The 18,908-nt window shown below is 39.6% G+C and overlaps 1 protein-coding gene across 1 annotated transcript in view; it reads left to right on the top strand.

Annotated features, from left to right (window-relative positions):
• LOC126188506 (atrial natriuretic peptide receptor 1-like) overlaps positions 1 to 2,062 on the top strand; it is an 832,550-nt gene extending 830,488 nt beyond the window's left edge. The window contains exon 10 of the mRNA XM_049930109.1: positions 1,880 to 2,062. The gene's annotated coding sequence lies outside the window, so the exon portion shown is untranslated. The remainder of the gene's footprint in view (positions 1 to 1,879) is intronic.
• The last annotated feature ends 16,846 nt before the right edge of the window (positions 2,063 to 18,908 follow it).

Here is an 18,908-nt window from a genome sequence, read left to right as displayed (position 1 = left end):
CATCTACAAACAAACCCATGGTACAGCAATTGGCACTCACATGACCTAATCCTATGCCAACCTATTTTTGGGCCATCTAGAGGTATCCTTCCCAACCACTGAGAATCCCAAACCACTCAACTGGTTTGATTCATTGATGACATCATGATCTGAACCAAGGACACCCTATGCACATTCCTCCAGAACCTTAACACCTTCTCTCCCATTCACCTCACCTGGTTCTCCTTAGCCCAACAAGCCACCTTCCTTGATGTTGACCTCCCCCTCAAGGATGGCTGTATCAGTACCTCCATCCATATCAAGCCTATCAACCATTAGCAATACCTCCACTTTGACAGCTGCTACCCATTCCATATAACCTAGCCACCCATGACCATTGCATCTGTAGTGATGAGCAGTCTCTCTCCAGTTGTATTAAAGACCACACTGAGGCCTTCTTAGACCAAAGTTACTCTCCAAACCTGGTATAGAAGCAGATCTCCTGTACTTTGTCTCTCCAGTCACCTACCACCTCCTCATGTCTGCCATCCACAAAGGAGCACTCTTTCATGACTCCATAATTTTCAGGACTACACTAATGGAATCCCGTCCACCGACATGGTTCCAACTACCTCTCATCATTCCCTGAAGTGAGGAACATCCAATCCACTATTCTTCCTAGTCTTCCCACAGTGGTACTCCACCAACCACTGAACCTAAACAATATCCATTCCTTATCCTTCACCCCGCTCTCCCAACCCCTTGCTCCTGCAACAGAGCTAGATATATGACCCACCCCACACATCTTCCCTTCCCACCTCCTCCTGTTCCAGTCTGGTCACTGGCATCATCTATCCCATAAAAGGCAGAGCTACCTGTGAAAGCAGCAATGTGATCTACAAACTAAGCTGTAGCCACTGTGCTGCTTTCTATGTGTATAAGACAAGTAACAAGCTGTCTATCTGTCACTCTTCTACCCCAATAACCCTCTCCCTCCCCAAACCATGCCTCTTCCTTACCTCCACCACTTTTACCAAATTTCTGCTCCCATCAGGCATGGTCACAGTCAGCCACAGTGGTCAGAGACAGTGGTCATCTGTGAGTTGTGCTTGTATGCGTGTTTTCTGTTTTGGTAAAAGGCCTTTTGGTTGAAAACTAAAATGTATAGCAGTCTTTTTCTTGTGCCTGTCTGTGACTTCAGATCTCCTCTATATGGTGAGTAGCAATCTATCCTTTATTATTCCACCCTGGGATTTCCATTATAACTCATAATAGGCATAAATAAAAGCAAGGAAAAAATGAGGCAATGTTCTATTCACTTATGAACTAATATTCAGATCACAGTTCAAATCCCAGGAATTTCACATCCAGACTGAAAAAGAAGTAATGTTCCAGTCTAGTAACTTCATGAAAAAGGACCAGCACTGGAAGTACGGTGCCAGCAGAGATTTCAGTTATTTGGCCCATGACTCTCCATAAAGTCACAAGATGTGTAGGATGTGGCCTGACTAGTGTATGATACTGGGATGATTTCCTGCATTGTATGTTGGGGATTTCTTCTGATGAGTGATAAGTCTTTCTCACAGAATTAAAATCCCTTTAATGGGTTCTGCATAAGAATGGATGGGATTTCTGTAGGAGTTGATTATAACTCTGGTTTGCTGTTTGGTTTCATGCTGCCAGATACATATTGTGACAGAGGATAAGCACATCCGACAACATACATTTACAATTCTGTTAGTCAGTGTGTAGCCTCTCACTGTAGTGCTCCTTTCCTACATTTAGTTTTATCAGAATAGTATCTGTCCTAGTTTAGTTAAAATGAAAACATATTTATGCCATAGCCCACTATATAGAATTATATTTCACTGTTTCTCTTCTGTTTTTAAATTTATTTCAGGTGCTAATCAAGTGGAAGGACCAACCTTACAGAAGACCTCATTCATGTGCTACAGTATAGTACAAGTACATGTGTAACTATTAGTTCTCCTCTGGAAATGCAAATGAACTACATGATGCAAAAAAAAAATACTCATCTTTATCATTAGGCACCATTCTTTCTTTGCATAAACACACATTTACTTTCACAATAAAGTGCTACTAGTACTTGCTTTCCATGAACTTTGTAGCTGCTCAGTACAAGCAACAAAGAGTAAAAGGAGGAGAGTGATGGTGGGGGTGGTGTGAGGGTGATTGTTGACTAGTGGCCAAGGCTGAAACTCATAGTTTGGTTTAGTTAAATATGTCTGAGAGAGAGAGAGAGAGAGAGAGAGAGAGAGAGAGAAGTGTGTGTGTTTTCATCTGATAAAGGATTTTGTACCCAAAAGCTGGTAATATCCAACATGACTGTCTTCCACTCAACACCTCATGTATGTGGTGAATAGGAATCTATTGTAATTCATAGTTTTACTGTTATTCCAGCCTGGGTTTTCCATTGTTTATATATGTAGCAGAATGTAGCACTAAATGTGACTTTCTTTTTTGAATCAACAATAGCTGGACAAAGAGAGCTGATTTATACAGAGCTCTTTGGAATGGAGTGAAAACAAAAACAAGATTTTCTTTTGTCAGTGTTTTATTAGATTTTGAAATATGAAGCAACAAAAAGTAGTTGCTGAGGAAGGGGCTAATGGTGGCAAAGTTGATTCAGTTACACTGTCTGCAATCACTTTTATGCATACAATTTCTCTTTACAATAAAGTTTAAGTATTGGGCATACTAGACAGATAGATTCATGGCTTTTCATACATTACTCGAGGTCAGCCACAATGTTATGCAATCATCTGCTTGTGAACAATATTTATCCTGAAGGTTATGAGGGGAAACGAAATATTAACAGTCTTCTTCAGTTCCTCAGGCGTTCAGTGTGTATCAGGGAACATCACAAATCTGCCTTGTAGCTTCGGTGGCAAGTGCGCTAAGAAATACCTGCACGAATTCCCAATGCTGATGAAAATGCACAATGTTTTCTGGACAAGTATAAATACTGTCACTGCATTCACCCTTTCAATAAGACATTTGGAAATAGATCTTAAAATTGAGAGAACTTTACAAGTATGTTACTATACTGGAAAATAGTAGCTCATCTGTTGAGTCTGGTAGTCTAGCAGTAACGCGCATGTCTGGAAACTGAGGGGTTGCGAGATCAAATCCCAGTTGGACCAAGGATTATTCTGTGTGCTTTTTAACCTAGCCTTCACCTCTCAGTGACATCAGGAGTTGGCAGAAATGACACATGATTTGGATTTCATGTTAAACTGTAGGTCCCCTTTCCCCATTTGGCTAACTGGGGTAGGTCAGACACACAAGTCACCAAACTGGTGTCCAATTGAAAGACTTGCACAGGGACACTGAGACACTCAAATTTAAACAATGGCAAGTTCAGGTTGGAATATCAACAATGTTATGAAAAGGATATATCGCTACTCACCATAAAGATGACATGTTGAGTTGCAGACATGTAAAACAAAAAAAAAAAATCTCTGACCGCTCTGGCCAGAATGCAGCAATTACATTCTAATTACATTCTGATCAGAGTGGTAGGAGATAGCAGTCGCGTGTGCGGGAGGTGTGCTTTTTTTTTGTGTGTGTGTGTGTGTGTGTGTGTGTGTGTGTGTGTGTGTGTGTGTGCGCGCGCGCTTGGCACTCCTTTTTGAAGAAGGATTTGGCCAAAAGCTCAGTGCGTAAGCAACAAAATTTTTGTTGTACCTGTCTTAACTAGACACACAAAATTACTATTTCTTAGCAATCATAAAATTATGTTATTCTTTATCTTCCTTTTTGTCTTTGTCTCTCTTACCTCAGACAAACATATATCTGGTGCAATGTTAAGCTAAAACAAGGGTGATCATTTGAAAAAGAGTATCATTTACAAAAAGTGGAAAGGCATTTATGAACTATCCTTCAAGCAGAAATCACATCAAGGTCCATCTTAACTGCAAGCCTTATGGTCCAAGTCTCAACTTCCCTCCCAAGGGAATTAGCTTGCTGTAGAGCAAGAGAACCTTGGGAAAGTGTGGAGGAGAGCAAGTGACAAGTTTAAGCTTAGAGTGGATTCACAAGGTGAGTTTGGAAAGAGCAGTTGGCAAAATGCTGACCACAAGAGGCAGATCTGAGTATGAGTCTCAGTCCAATGTACAATTTCAACTCATCACAATGTTTATCACAGCCTATCACTTTGCTAAAGAGTAAGAAAATGTCACCTCAGTATTTCAAAGGAGGAAGAACATACCGTCAAAATCTCAAGGCTCTTTCTTTTCTTGTTCAATGAGAACCAAAATACTTCCAAATAGGAAAATGATGGACCAAAACTGACAAAACTAGATGAGGAGTGGTTCATTTGATTTTGTTGAGAGTTCTTTTATTTTTTTAATTTTAAGGAAACATTAGTATAGGTATTCACAATTAGTGCAGATACTGTGTTGTTCTGCTTTGTTGACAAGTTAACTTTCTAATGAAAACAAAAACTAAAATCAGTGAAGATTGTACTTTGTAAAATTTTCTTAGTAGCTAGTCATAGTTAAGTCACTTCAATGGCACTTTTTTATTAAAATAGTTGGGATCACCTGAAGAAAGGATATTTTTGACAAGAGTTATTTTTGTAGTGAATATCTCAATTGTCAACCAACAAAACATCTTCATCCACTAGAATGATATCACACAAATCTATCTCTTCCTGAAATGTTACCTATCAATGCATTAAACAACAGTGAGAAGCAGTGAAGAAACATGAAAACAAAAATTAAAAAAAACATAATTTGGTACTGAATTGTCATGCCTTAAGGAACTATATATAAGTGGGAAAACAAAAGTTGTAGCAGAAAACTTCATGTTGCAAATTTGTTTTTAGTGGTTGCTCCTGTTCAAGTTTATGTATTTTTATGTAATTACTTAATCTATGACATGTTAAATTTGCCAAAATTGTGTATCACTGTGCCTATTTGTTATTTTAGGCTTACAACAGAAATAGAAAACAAGTCCACTCAAAAAATTTTGTAGTCAGGTGAAAGAGAATATGTGAAGGGGCCAAGAATTCACATGTTATAGCAAACAATATGAAAATACTGTCAAACTCAATAATGTCAAGTGTATGAAACAGAATCACTTTTCACTTAAACAAAAAGTTTTTACAATTATCAAACTGTATGTTTATTATTTCAATGATATAATGCAATCTTATTTTTTCTGTTTTTGGTTGTACATCATTAAACAAAGAAATGTATAGCTTCTTCAGTTCTGAGAATATAATTTATAAAGTTACTCCATTGTTTTAATTATATGTAATAAGTCATGAAATGAGAAAGAATGGTGATCTAAATGATGTAAATAACTTGTGTATATAAATTTGTTGTTAGTTTATACATGTGGCCTACATTATGTTACAAAGTTTTGAATTTAGATATTGTTGCTCTTTTGAAGAGCATGCTTGTAATAATAAATCAGCTTGTTACACTTCAGGAACCCAACGCATCTGCTATTTAGTGAAACAAGCTCTGTATAGATGTACAAATCTGTAATTATTGATGATGGAAACATGCTCTGACACACTTTAAACTGAAAAGAGCTGTACCTAAATATGTCTTTCTTACCACTTGATATATATGTAAATTAATTAGATTAGTACATGAAAGTAGATTAATGTACATATCAAATAACAATCTTCTAAGAAAATGCTATTGAAAAAGAATGTAAGAAATATTTTACTGAACAAAGTATTCATGCAAATAATATTGTACCAAAGTTATCTGAGATATAGTTTATAACAAGGTAATAAATATTTAATAAATTATTAAATGTTATTTCATTGTGAGATAGATATTGTACTCTTTAACAATGCTACCATTAAATATCTTGTTACAGACTTTACATTTTGCAATAAAAGACAAATTTTAAACAAAATTTATTTGCATAAATATGTTTTACATGATACCCTCATGACAGTATTTAATGTGGGTGATGAATCTTACCAATTCACAGTTCATATTATATATATATATATATATATATATATATATATATATATATATATATATATATATATATATATATATATATATATATATTGTGTCTGTATATGTGTGGATGGATATGTGTGTGTGTGCGAGTGTATACCCGTCCCTTTTTCCCCCTAAGGTAAGTCTTTCCGCTCCCGGGACTGGAATGACTCCTTACCCTCTCCCTTAAAACCCACATCCTTTCGTCTTTCCCTCTCCTTCCCTCTTCCCTGATGAGGCAACAGTTTGTTGCGAAAGCTTGAATTTTGTGTGTATGTTTGTGTTCGTTTGTGTGTCTGTCGACCTTCCAGCACTTTCATTTGGTAAGTCACATCATCTTTGTTTTTAGGTATATTTTTCCTACATGGAATGTTTCCTTCTATTATTCTATTATAAATATATATAGTATGGTTCTATTACTCTATTATAAATATATATAGTATGGTTATAATAGAAGGAAACATTCCATGAAGGAAAAATATACCTAAAAACAAAGATGATGTGACTTACCAAATGAAAGTGCTGGAAGGTCGACAGACACACAAACGAACACAAACATACACACAAAATTCAAGCTTTCGCAACAAACTGTTGCCTCATCAGGAAAGAGGGAAGGAGAGGGAAAGACAAAAGGATGTGGGTTTTAAGGGAGAGGGTAAGGAGTCATTCCAGTCCCGGGAGCGGAAAGACTTACCTTATGGGGAAAAAAGGACGGGTATACACTCGCGCACACACACACATATCCATCCGCACATATACAGACACAAGCAGACATATTTAAAGACAAAGAGTTTGGGCAGAGATGTCAGTCGAGGCAGAAGTGCAGAGGCAAAGATGTTGTTGAATGACAGGTGAGGTATGAGTGGCGGCAACTTTAAATTAGCGGAGATTGAGGCCTGGTGGATAACGGGAAGAGAGGATATATTGAAGAGCAAGTTCCCATCTCCGGAGTTCGGATAGGTTGGTGTTGGTGGGAAGTATACAGATAACCTGGACAGTGTAACACTGCGCCAAGATGTGCTGGCCGTGCACCAAGGCATGTTTAGGCACAGGGTGATCCTCATTACCAACAAACACTGTCTGCCTGTGTCCATTCATGCGAATGGACAGTTTGTTGCTGGTCATTCCCACATAGAATGCATCACAGTGTAGGCAGGTCAGTTGGTAGATCACGTGGGTGCTTTCACACGTGGCTCTGCCTTTGATTGTGTACACCTTCTGGGTTACAGGACTGGAGTAGGTGGTGGTGGGAGGGTGCATGGGACAGGTTTTACACCGGGGGCGGTTACAAGGGTAGGAGCCAGAGGGTAGGGAAGGTGGTTTGGGGATTTCATAGGGATGAACTAAGAGGTTACGAAGGTTAGGTGGACGGCGGAAAGACACTCTTGGTGGAGTGGGGAGGATTTCATGAAGGATTGTTCTCATTTCAGGGCAGGATTTGAGGAAGTCGTATCCCTGCTGGAGAGCCACATTCAGAATCTGATCCAGTCCCGGAAAGTATCCTGTCACCAGTGGGGCACTTTTGTGGTTCTTCTGTGGGAGGTTCTGGGTTTGAGAGGATGAGGAAGTGGCTCTGGTTATTTGCTTCTGTACCAGGTCGGGAGGGTAGTTGCGGGATGCGAAAGCTGTTGTCAGGTTGTTGGTGTAATGCTTCAGGGATTCCGGACTTGAGCAGATTCGTTTGCCACGAAGGCCTAGGCTGTAGGGAAGGGACCGTTTGATGTGGAATGGGTGGCAGCTGTCGTAATGGAGGTACTGTTGCTTGTTGGTGGGTTTGATGTGGACGGACGTGTGAAGCTGGCCATTGGACAGGTGAAGGTCAACATCAAGGAAAGTGGCATGGGATTTGGAGTAGGACCAGGTGAATCTGATGGAACCAAAGGAGTTGAGGTTGGAGAGGAAATTCTGGAGTTCTTCTTCACTGTGAGTCCAGATCATGAAGATGTCATCAATAAATCTGTACCAAACTTTGGGTTGGCAGGCCTGGGTAACCAAGAAGGCTTCCTCTAAGCGACCCATGAATAGGTCGAGAGGATGAGGAAGTGGCTCTGGTTACTTGCTTCTGTACCAGGTCGGGAGGGTAGTTGCGGGATGCGAAAGCTGTTGTCAGGTTGTTGGTGTGATGCTTCTTATTTTCTCTTTATTTTCTCTTTCTGTTTTTACCAGTAGTCTCACTTTGTATTCACCTTCCCCTTTTACCGTAATCTACTATACAATTTTATCCCGCCTATATATGCTCAATAATACGTAACCCACTTCCAAACCATAACCAAAAAAATTTTATTTTCCGCTTTCAACACTACCGCTAACCATTTCTAGTTCAATAACAGCTGCTTTCACGTATTAAACAACCATTTCGGCTAGTTCTAATAACTTTCACTTTATTTCCACTTCCGTTTTTCGCACATCACTGATCATTTTAGCCGCTCTCCACAGGTTTTAACGTCATTATTTCTTCGTCAGACTATTGTTAGCCCCAGTTTCGTAATGTTTCACCACAACACCACTCCTTTTAATACGTTTTTTCGAAATTTTCCCTAATTTTTCCGTCCTTTAACGTGATTTAGCGGCAACACAACCACCTAACCTTTATGCACATCGCTGTCTACCAACCCAAGTTCACCACAGATTCACTTAACCAACACTTTTTCGCCTTTTTTCATACCAGATCTCCAGTTGCTTTCTAGTTCACCTTTATCTCTCCCCATATATTTCTATCTTTCATTTTCATTTCAACCTCATGTAAAACTTTCCACCTTCTAATACCATGTCACCCTCACAGCACCCCCACAATGACCCCATTAAGTTTTATTTACATTCCCTCCACAAACATGCCTTCACCCTAGCCAGATTACGCTCGCATATTTTATTTTCTCAGGCTTGTCTGACATTTGGCATAACCCCCAAAGGCCTCACACTTAAAGTTCCCATCTCTGGCTGCAACCCTTCTTTCCATCAGTCCCTATACCAGTTCCAAACTGAACAATCCATTGCCCTCACCCACCTAATCCTTCACCTACACATCAACTCAGCCAATGAACACACCCGTCAACTCCTATCCTTAATAAAAGTCCTCAATCTTTCCTCTCCCACATCCACACCGGCTATTCAGAGCATCCTCCTACAGGCCAACCGTAAATTAGAACAGCATGCCACCCTTCACCTCAAAAAACTATCCAATCTCCTGGTTTCCCACCTCCGGAAAGGCAACTCACTCACCCTTCACAACCTTTCCAGCAAACCTCAACCACCTCTCATTGCACACAAACCCAGTCTCTCCCATCTACTCAATCTCCCACTTCCAGCTCCACTCCCTCCAAAACCTCAAAATTCCAATCAACACAATCTGGTACCACAACACCCTAATTCAGTAGTTAACCTTTCCTCCAAACCTCTCTCCCAATCTGAAATCTCTGTCCTATCCAAAGGCCTCATCTTCAACCCCACTCCCAGATTCAACCAAACAGCCCTCGTCAAAGATTTACACTCGTACTCTCTGCTGGAAGTATCACTTTGCCATGAAGAAAAATGATCCTAATCCTACCCCTAATGATCCAACTCCCCAAGACACTATCCAAATTGAACCCTGCCTGGAACAGTTCCGTCCTCCGTCACAGCGGGACCCACCTCCTCTTCCTCAAAATCACCCTCTCCAAACCTTCCAGGAATTTCTGACTTCCAGCCTTGCCTCTCAATCCTTCTTAAAAAACCTTAATCCTACTCCCAACATCACCACTGCTGAAGCCCAGGCTATCCGTGATCTGAAGGCTGACCGGTCCATCGTCATTCTTCCGGCGGACAAGGGTTCCATGACCGTGGTACTTGATCATCGGGAGTATGTGGCTGAGGGACTGCGTCAGCTTTCAGACAACACCACATACAAAGTTTGCCAAGGTAATCCCATTCCTGATGTCCAGGCAGAGCTTCAAGGAATCCTCAGAACCTTAGGCCCCCTACAAAACCTTTCACCTGACTCCATCAACCTCCTGACCCCACCGACACCCCGCACCCCTACCTTCTACCTTCTTCCTAAAATTCACAAACCCAATCATCCCAGCCGCCCCATTGTAGCTGGTTACCAAGCCCCCACAGAACGTATCTCTGCCTACATAGATCAACACCTTCAACCCATTACATGCAGTCTCCCATCCTTCATCAAAGACACCAACCACTTTCTTGAACGCCTGGAAGCCTTACCCAATCCGTTACCCCCAGAAACCATCCTTGTAACCATTGATGCCACTTCCTTATACACAAATATCCCGCACGTCCAGGGCCTCGCTGCGATGGAGCACTTCCTTTCATGCCGATCACCTGCCACCCTACCTAAAACCTCTTTCCTCATTAACTTAGCCAGCTTCATCCTGACCCACAACTTCTTCACTTTTGAAGACCAGACATACCAATAATTAAAGGGAACAGCCATGGGTACCAGGATGGCCTCTTCGTACGCCAACCTATTCATAGGTCGCTTAGAGGAAGCCTTCTTGGTTACCCAGGCCTGCCAACCCAAAGTTTGGTACAGATTTATTGATGACATCTTCATGATCTGGACTCACAGTGAAGAAGAACTCCAGAATTTCCTCTCCAACCTCAACTCCTTTGGTTCCATCAGATTCACCTGGTCCTACTCCAAATCCCATGCCACTTTCCTTGATGTTGACCTTCACCTCTCCAATGGCCAGCTTCACACGTCCGTCCACATCAAACCCACCAACAAGCAACAGTACCTCCATTACAACAGCTGCCACCCATTCCACATCAAACGGTCCCTTCCCTACAGCCTAGGTCTTCGTGGCAAACGAATCTGCTCAAGTCCGGAATCCCTGAAGCATTACACCAACAACCTGACAACAGCTTTCGCATCCCGCAACTACCCTCCCGACCTGGTACAGAAGCAAATAACCAGAGCCACTTCCTCATCCTCTCAAACCTGGAACCTCCCACAGAAGAACCACAAAAGTGCCCCACTGGTGACAGGATACTTTCCGGGACTGGATCAGATTCTGAATGTTGCTCTCCAGCAGGGATACGACTTCCTCAAATCCTGCCCTGAAATGAGATCCATCCTTCATGAAATCTTCCCCACTCCACCAAGAGTGTCTTTCCGCCGTGATCTACCAACTGACCTGCCTACACTGTGATGCATTCTATGTGGGAATGACCAGCAACAAACTGTCCATTCGCATGAATGGACACAGGCAGACAGTGTTTGTTGGTAATGAGGATCACCCTGTGCCTAAACATGCCTTGGTGCACGGCCAGCACATCTTGGCGCAGTGTTACACTGTCCAGGTTATCTGGATACTTCCCACCAACACCAACCTATCCGAACTCCGGAGATGGGAACTTGCTCTTCAATATATCCTCTCTTCCCGTTATCCACCAGGCCTCAATCTCCGCTAATTTAAAGTTGCCGCCACTCATACCTCACCTGTCATTCAACAACATCTTTGCCTCTGCACTTCTGCCTTGACTGACATCTCTGCCCAAACTCTTTGTCTTTAAATATGTCTGCTTGTGTCTGTATATGTGTGGATGGATATGTGTGTGTGTGCGAGTGTATACCCGTCCCTTTTTCCCCCTAAGGTAAGTCTTTCCGCTCCCGGGACTGGAATGACTCCTTACCCTCTCCCTTAAAACCCACATCCTTTCGTCTTTCCCTCTCCTTCCCTCTTTCCTGATGAGGCAACAGTTTGTTGCGAAAGCTTGAATTTTGTGTGTATGTTTGTGTTCGTTTGTGTGTCTGTCGACCTGCCAGCACTTTCATTTGGTAAGTCACATCATCTTTGTTTTTAGGTATATTTTTCCTACGTGGAATGTTTCCTTCTATTATTCTATTATAAATATATATAGTATGGTTATAATAGAAGGAAACATTCCATGAAGGAAAAATATACCTAAAAACAAAGATGATGTGACTTACCAAATGAAAGTGCTGGCAGGTCGACAGACACACAAACGAACACAAACATACACACAAAATTCAAGCTTTCGCAACAAACTGTTGCCTCATCAGGAAAGAGGGAAGGAGAGGGAAAGACGAAAGGATGTGGGTTTTAAGGGAGAGGGTAAGGAGTCATTTCAGTCCCGGGAGCGGAAAGACTTACCTTATGGGGAAAAAAGGACGGGTATACACTCGCACACACACACATATCCATCCACACATATACAGACACAGGTCTTTAAATATGTCTGCTTGTGTCTGTATATGTGTGGATGGATATGTGTGTGTGTGCGAGTGTATACCCGTCCTTTTTTCCCCATAAGGTAAGTCTTTCCGCTCCCGGGACTGGAATGACTCCTTACCCTCTCCCTTAAAACCCACATCCTTTCGTCTTTCCCTCTCCTTCCCTCTTTCCTGATGAGGCAACAGTTTGTTGCGAAAGCTTGAATTTTGTGTGTATGTTTGTGTTCGTTTGTGTGTCTGTCGACCTTCCAGCACTTTCATTTGGTAAGTCACATCATCTTTGTTTTTAGGTATATATATAGTATCACGCATAAATACTCAAACAAAGCATTGTAGAGAAAATTTGCCTACCTATTATTTATTTAGTTATTATTTTGCAGGTTCCATGTGAGCCAAAGCTAACTTGGACACGGAACGAGTCAATACCTACTCTTCAGAATACTGATCAGAATTTTTATAATCATATAAGACAAATGAGCTAATCATACACAAAACTGGGAAATTATATAAATAAATAAAATATTACATAGGGAAGTTCTCAACTACTGCAAGGAACTTGTGTAAAGAATTGGAAGACTATAAAATAAGGAAATCTTTCCAATGAGATTTGAAAACCTGGAATTTATCAGCTTATCCTTGCAAACAATAATTTTGTGGGCAAAGCACTATGGAACCCTTGAAGACATGACCCACTCTAGTTTGTGAGAAATGCATATGTCTAGGTTGCAAGCACTGTTACTCTTAAATTCTGAAATGCTGCATCCTGAAACAATGTTCAGAGAAACCATACAGTTTGCATTAATGTGGATTTCCTCATTACTGCAGTTGCAAGGAAGTTCTGCTAAATTTTCAGCTTTCTACTAGATAATAGGAAGCACTTTTTCTGAAACACTGTTATACTGCTCCTTATGTTACAATTGGTATATGTAAGGCAACATTACATATACCATTAGTATTCATATACGCGATTTGACAGTACATAAATTCCATACGAAGCTGACAGGTTACCAAGCATCATCTGTCTTCCATGATATCAGCACCATAGTGAAGGCACACCCTTTATTCGATGGCGCACCCGGCTACTATAAGCCAAGATGTCTCGGCCTGGAATACTGCCAAGCCAACAGCAACTGTGAAGTGTATTAAAGCTGCTGTCACTGTCGCACCTTGAAGGCACATGGCGGCCATCCATACCAATTTACATGCACAAACTGTAACAAAACTTCTGACCAGTTTGCTATTTTAAACAAATTAACTAAAAAATACTTTTAACTGTCATGATCATCATTCATCAGTTAGACATACTTTAGATAACATCTCTTTTTATCAATTTGGTATGTGACACCATAGCACTCATCTCTAATTACTGACAAGTACTGGCTCCTACTTTCAACATTATAACCACACTTCTTTTAGACCTTTGTGTCTTTGATGCTTTTCACTGTGAATCACCACTTTCATATGACATCCTCTTCCAAAGTAAGAATTAGTACAAATTTTTACTCCAGCTAATACTGACACAAGTAGTCCCATTATGTGGCTGTGTTGTCTTCAGCTATAACAATTAATATGCTTGATAATGACGTCTCATTCAGTCAAAAGATACTGTATGAATAAAACTGCAACATAACTGGCAACAGTGGTGTTTGATTTCAATAAACATGCAATAATCAACACCATCCAAGCACTTTTTGTAAGACAATTTAAGGATATGCTAAATTGATGATTAACATTTTCTTTAATCGTAAATTTATGATTACACAAAATATTAATCATCAAATTTTTGCACAGAGAGAAAATAACAATTAATTTGAAGAGATTAATTTTTGCAATCAACATATTTAAAACACTAAGGAACCAGTAAAATTATAGCAACTCAAATGTCTGAGAACCTTTCTCTTGCATTCAAATCTTTACCCAGAGTTACAGGATTGGTGAGTACAAATGAAAAAGTAGGCTGAGAGTCTGACAGATTTTAAAAAGATTGTCTGGGAAGCATTGGAATAAAGCTTTTTCTTGTAGATTGCTTGGCTACAGCTTGTTTACCATCTCACACTTAAAGTACCTGAGGGTAGCATCATTGCTAGCACATTGTTGCTCACGTGAGCACATTGCTGCTCATGCAGGCATCTCACTTGTTTGCCAGGAGTATTTACCTTGCAGCCATTCACATCATTAGTTGAGTGGATTACTTTCAGTGGTGTGACAGCAAAACAATGTTCTCAGTACTGCCTCACCACAATGACAGTGACTTGCTTCTGACAAAAATGTGATTATTGACAAGGAGAAAAGCAATATCCACACCATGTACATGTCCATCAGTTTTATCAACAGTTAAAAAATTATCCACGGGGCTTTTCTAGGCACTGACAAATGTCTCATGAACTTTTCCATTATTTTATAAGGAGAAATTTTATTTGCAGATCCATAACTGATGACATGGTTTTCCCCGGAAACAACAGTTTCAAAGCTGCACATTTTTATTTTATAGGTTTCTACTTGCTGCTAGTTTCTGGGTTATAACACTGTTTGGTGCTCTGGTATAAACCAATACATGAAGAGGGAGTTTCAGCATAAATATACAAATTTTAGTGAATAATATAAAACTGTTTATACTGTCATTGATTTATGTAGTACAAAATAAGATATTAATTGTTACAGAGAATAAAATATGGTTTAGGTTACAGTTAGCTATGTAATCTGATAATCAAATAGCTAAATGTCATCATAGGAATAAAACCATAAAATGTATAGCTTCATGCTGATACTCACTATGTATTATCTTACACAAGAGTGGTTGAGAATGAGGCTGCAACTCTGAAACTAATAGTGGACAAAGAAATAAAAATGAAAAGTGTAGCTTTGCAACTTTTATTTCCAAAGGAGTGTAATTTATGATCATCTCAACAAATTCCACAAATTTTATGTATTATTATGCCAGAAATAGTTAAATAGACAATGTTTCAGTCCACTACAGTTAGTGCAATTTTTGTGAAAGAGCAAGTGGTATTCTTCCTGAGGTAATATTACATCAGTTTTTATCTATAGTAACTCCAAGCACTAGATATATATGCCATGTATAGATTTTTGTCCTGATATTTTAGTGAATAAAAATAATAAATTTAGTGAAAAATTGGTGCTAATGCTAAAACATTATTACACCTAATTTTATTCAGTAGAAGGCAGTTGCAATGATCTGCGTACCACTGGTCCCAGATATAGAAGCTCTGTGTTCAAAAATGGCTCAAATTAGAGCGTCTTCAATATCATTACTCACAATTCTACTCTTGAAATTGCCTCTGAAAATCATAAGATGCTAATTAGTTTGGAATGTGCCAGAGAAACTGTGTAAAAAGGAACAGTCCACTTAACAAAGGCAAGGCTAGTGAGACCCTGAACGAATCAATTATAGCTCATGGTTCAAGCCAGCAATGAGGCTGTAGCTAAACATGCCCTAACTAAATGACAAAGACCAAACTCCTCTGTAAATGTCACTCAAACTGCAGACTGTTGAATAATGTAATTGGATACATAAAAAAATCTATTCACCAAGCAGTAGCAGAACAAGCTCATAAAAGAAGGTTATACTTAAGCAAGCTTTCAGAGTCAGTGGCTCCTTGTTCCAGCAAAAGGGTTAAAGGGGAAGGAAGAGGGGTGAAAGTAAATGAGTGGAGAGGTTTAGGGAAAGGGATAGATTTCAGAAAAGTCACCCAGAACCACAGGTCAGGGGAGGCTTACTGGACAGTACTCCCCTTTTTCCTAAACCTCTCCAGTCCTTTTCTTTCATGCCTCTTCCTTCCCATTCAACCCTTATTGTGGAAGAAGGAGCCACTGGCTGCAAAGTCTTGCATAATTATAACCTCCTTTTATGTGCGTGTTCTGCTGCCACTTGGTGAGTAGATTGTTTTTCTTCTCCACCTACACTATATTCTCAAACATTGACTATTTTCGTTATCAGAATGTTGAATAAGTATACTTTTTCATGACACTGATCTATCGCTAGCTGTACCTTCCCTGTCCTTCCCTGTAAGCTTTGCAAGGTGGTTAAATGGATTAGTGCAGACTGGAATCAGCTATCATTAATACATAAAACCACACAAACTTAACAACTTTCCCATTCCTGCTACTTTGCTTAACACAACAGCACATCGTCATTATTTGAAAACTACTTCTAACTTCAAAACAAAAAAACAAAACATTCAAAAACCATAATTTAATCGAATGTAACTTAGTACTAAATGACCTCTGTGGATAGCCATGTGCATTTTGTGTCAGCCAATGTGGATGTGGTTTTTAGGCAGTTTCCTACATCTGACTAAGTGAATACCAGACTTGTGCCCACATCCCACATCAGTAACATGATTCACAAACATTTTGAAAATTTTGTTGCACTTTCACAAGGGGCAATACTACCAGGACATGCAGACAGATGGGGTACACACATTCCATACCGAGGGGCCACCCTTTACCAACAGCAATGCCAAATCCAGAACAGCATGCAGACCCTGTTACTTAGGGGATAAGGCCAGGTAAGAAAAAGACAACTTGGTACTAAACAGCACGTGCCACAATCTTACACAGTAAACACTACACCAAGAATAAACACCACATTTCCAATTAAACAGCACAACAGGTGACTAATGTTTTAAAGTGAATATGGCCAGTATTGCATAATGAGAAGAAATAACACATGGGAGACAAATAGAGCACAGAAAATACTTACAGACTCAAGATATGTTGCACTGTGCTACACTGTACTATGAGGATGTGCTGAAAAATAATGCCTACAATTTTTAATGGGAAAACATTTAAATATTTTTAAATAAAACAAATTTTATTCACATTCTGCATCTTTATTCTTCACCTCTACATATTTATTTCTTGATAATCATCCTGGTGACAAACAAATTTTTCCCAATGAGAAACCTGCTTGTTGATACCATCACTGTAGAGTGTTTGACTTTGTTGTCAGAGTCACAAGCTCACCTCCAGTTCACAGTGAGTTCCTTGAAGGTGTTCTTTAAGTTTTGGAAAGAGTTGAAAATTTGATGGGGTCAAATTGGGACTGTATGGAGGAAGCTTGATGACCATGAACCCGAAGCATCAGATTGTTGCAGATGTCGCAGCACTCATATCATCTGGCATTGTCATGCTGAAACAGATGGTGCTCCATATGCAGATGAATTCTCCAAAGTTGAAATGCAATTACATCATGCTGTTTCTCATGCACCAACATAGTTGCATTACACACCACCATGTTATATGCTACAATCTGGAGCCTTCTAGTGGCAGAGGGCTGCAAATATGAAGACACATAGAATAGAGATGTAGGGTGTTAATAACATCTGTTTTATTTAAATAGCTTTAAGAACTTTCACATAAAAAAGTTTGGAGGCATTACTTTCCATCACACCCTCATATTTGACAATATTTGTAAACAGAAAAAAAGAACAATTCGGTAATCACAGTCAAATTGTTCAAAGAATTCCATGTGTCATTCTAGGCTGCTGTTTAAGAATATAAGGGCAAAACTAACTTTTTTTTGTTTAATTTATTACTTACTTTTGGGTATCACCCATACTGCCAGCCCTAGAATCACAAAAAACAATAGTTATCCATTACATCTATTTAAACTGAACTTAATGTAAATGGATAGATAGAAAAACTACTCACCAAGTGGTGACAGGAGGACACACACACAAAAAAGGTTTAATTTTTACAAGCTTTCAGAGCCAGCATCTTCTGGCAGAAGAGTTGAAAGGGAAGTAAGAGGGGTGAAGCAAAAGAGCTGGAGAGGTTTAGGAAAAGGGATACAGTTGAGAAAAGTCACCCAGAACCCCAGGTCAGGAAAGACTTACCAGATGGGATGACATGGAAAGACTGAATCAGTCTTTTCTTACTATATATAATATAAAAAAATTAATTTTTTCCTATATTCTTATAGGACCTTCTGTTATAAAATTGTATGGGAGCTTATACACATTTTGTAAATTGCTGCTAAAAGAGTTTGCTTGTTTGTTGGTTAAGTATTTCCAGAGAACCTCAGATGCTGTATTTATTTCATAGTTTCTTGACACCTCCTGTCACAGCAGAAGAAAATGTGATTAACATCCTCCTCACTGCCACATTCACATGAAGACGAAGCGGTCATGTTGAGGTGGTAGAGATGGTGGCGCAATCTCTCATGATTGAAACAAAGCCATGCATGATGTCACTACACTGTTTCGGCTGCATCTGCAATTTTGATACCAAGGACGTGGTCAGAGGTTAGGTACTACTGCAGCACAGTGTCTCTCTCTGATTTTGTAAGATTACTGGAGATTTTCATTCCATCAAGTCCTCCACTTCATCCCATTGTGTAAAAATAAGCATTATCAGAATAAATAGAATGAAAAAACAAGAGGAAGGCATCTCTTTACTTCATCAAAATATAAGGGGCCTCTTAAACAAAACAGATCAACTTCTTATTAACTTTAATGAAGAGGACAGCATAAATAATGCTCAGATTTTGTGCTTAACTGAGCACCAAGTTACTGATAAATGTGCCTTGCCATCTATAGCAAGTTATAGTTTAGTAACATACTACTGTAGGGAAAGTAAACACAAAGGTGGAGTAGCAATTTATGTTAAGGATAGTGTTGCATTCAAAGCTATAGATATTAAGAAATATTGTGTGGAACAACAATTTGAGGCATGTGCAACAGAAATGATAACTAAATTCTACACAATAATAGTTTTGGCTGTCT

This window comes from Schistocerca cancellata, chromosome 5 (assembly GCF_023864275.1).
Source record: "Schistocerca cancellata isolate TAMUIC-IGC-003103 chromosome 5, iqSchCanc2.1, whole genome shotgun sequence".
Classification (NCBI taxonomy): Eukaryota; Metazoa; Arthropoda; class Insecta; order Orthoptera; family Acrididae; genus Schistocerca; species Schistocerca cancellata.
The sequence above is the reverse complement of the archived record's forward strand: the minus strand, read 5'-3'. Positions and strand labels throughout refer to the sequence as shown.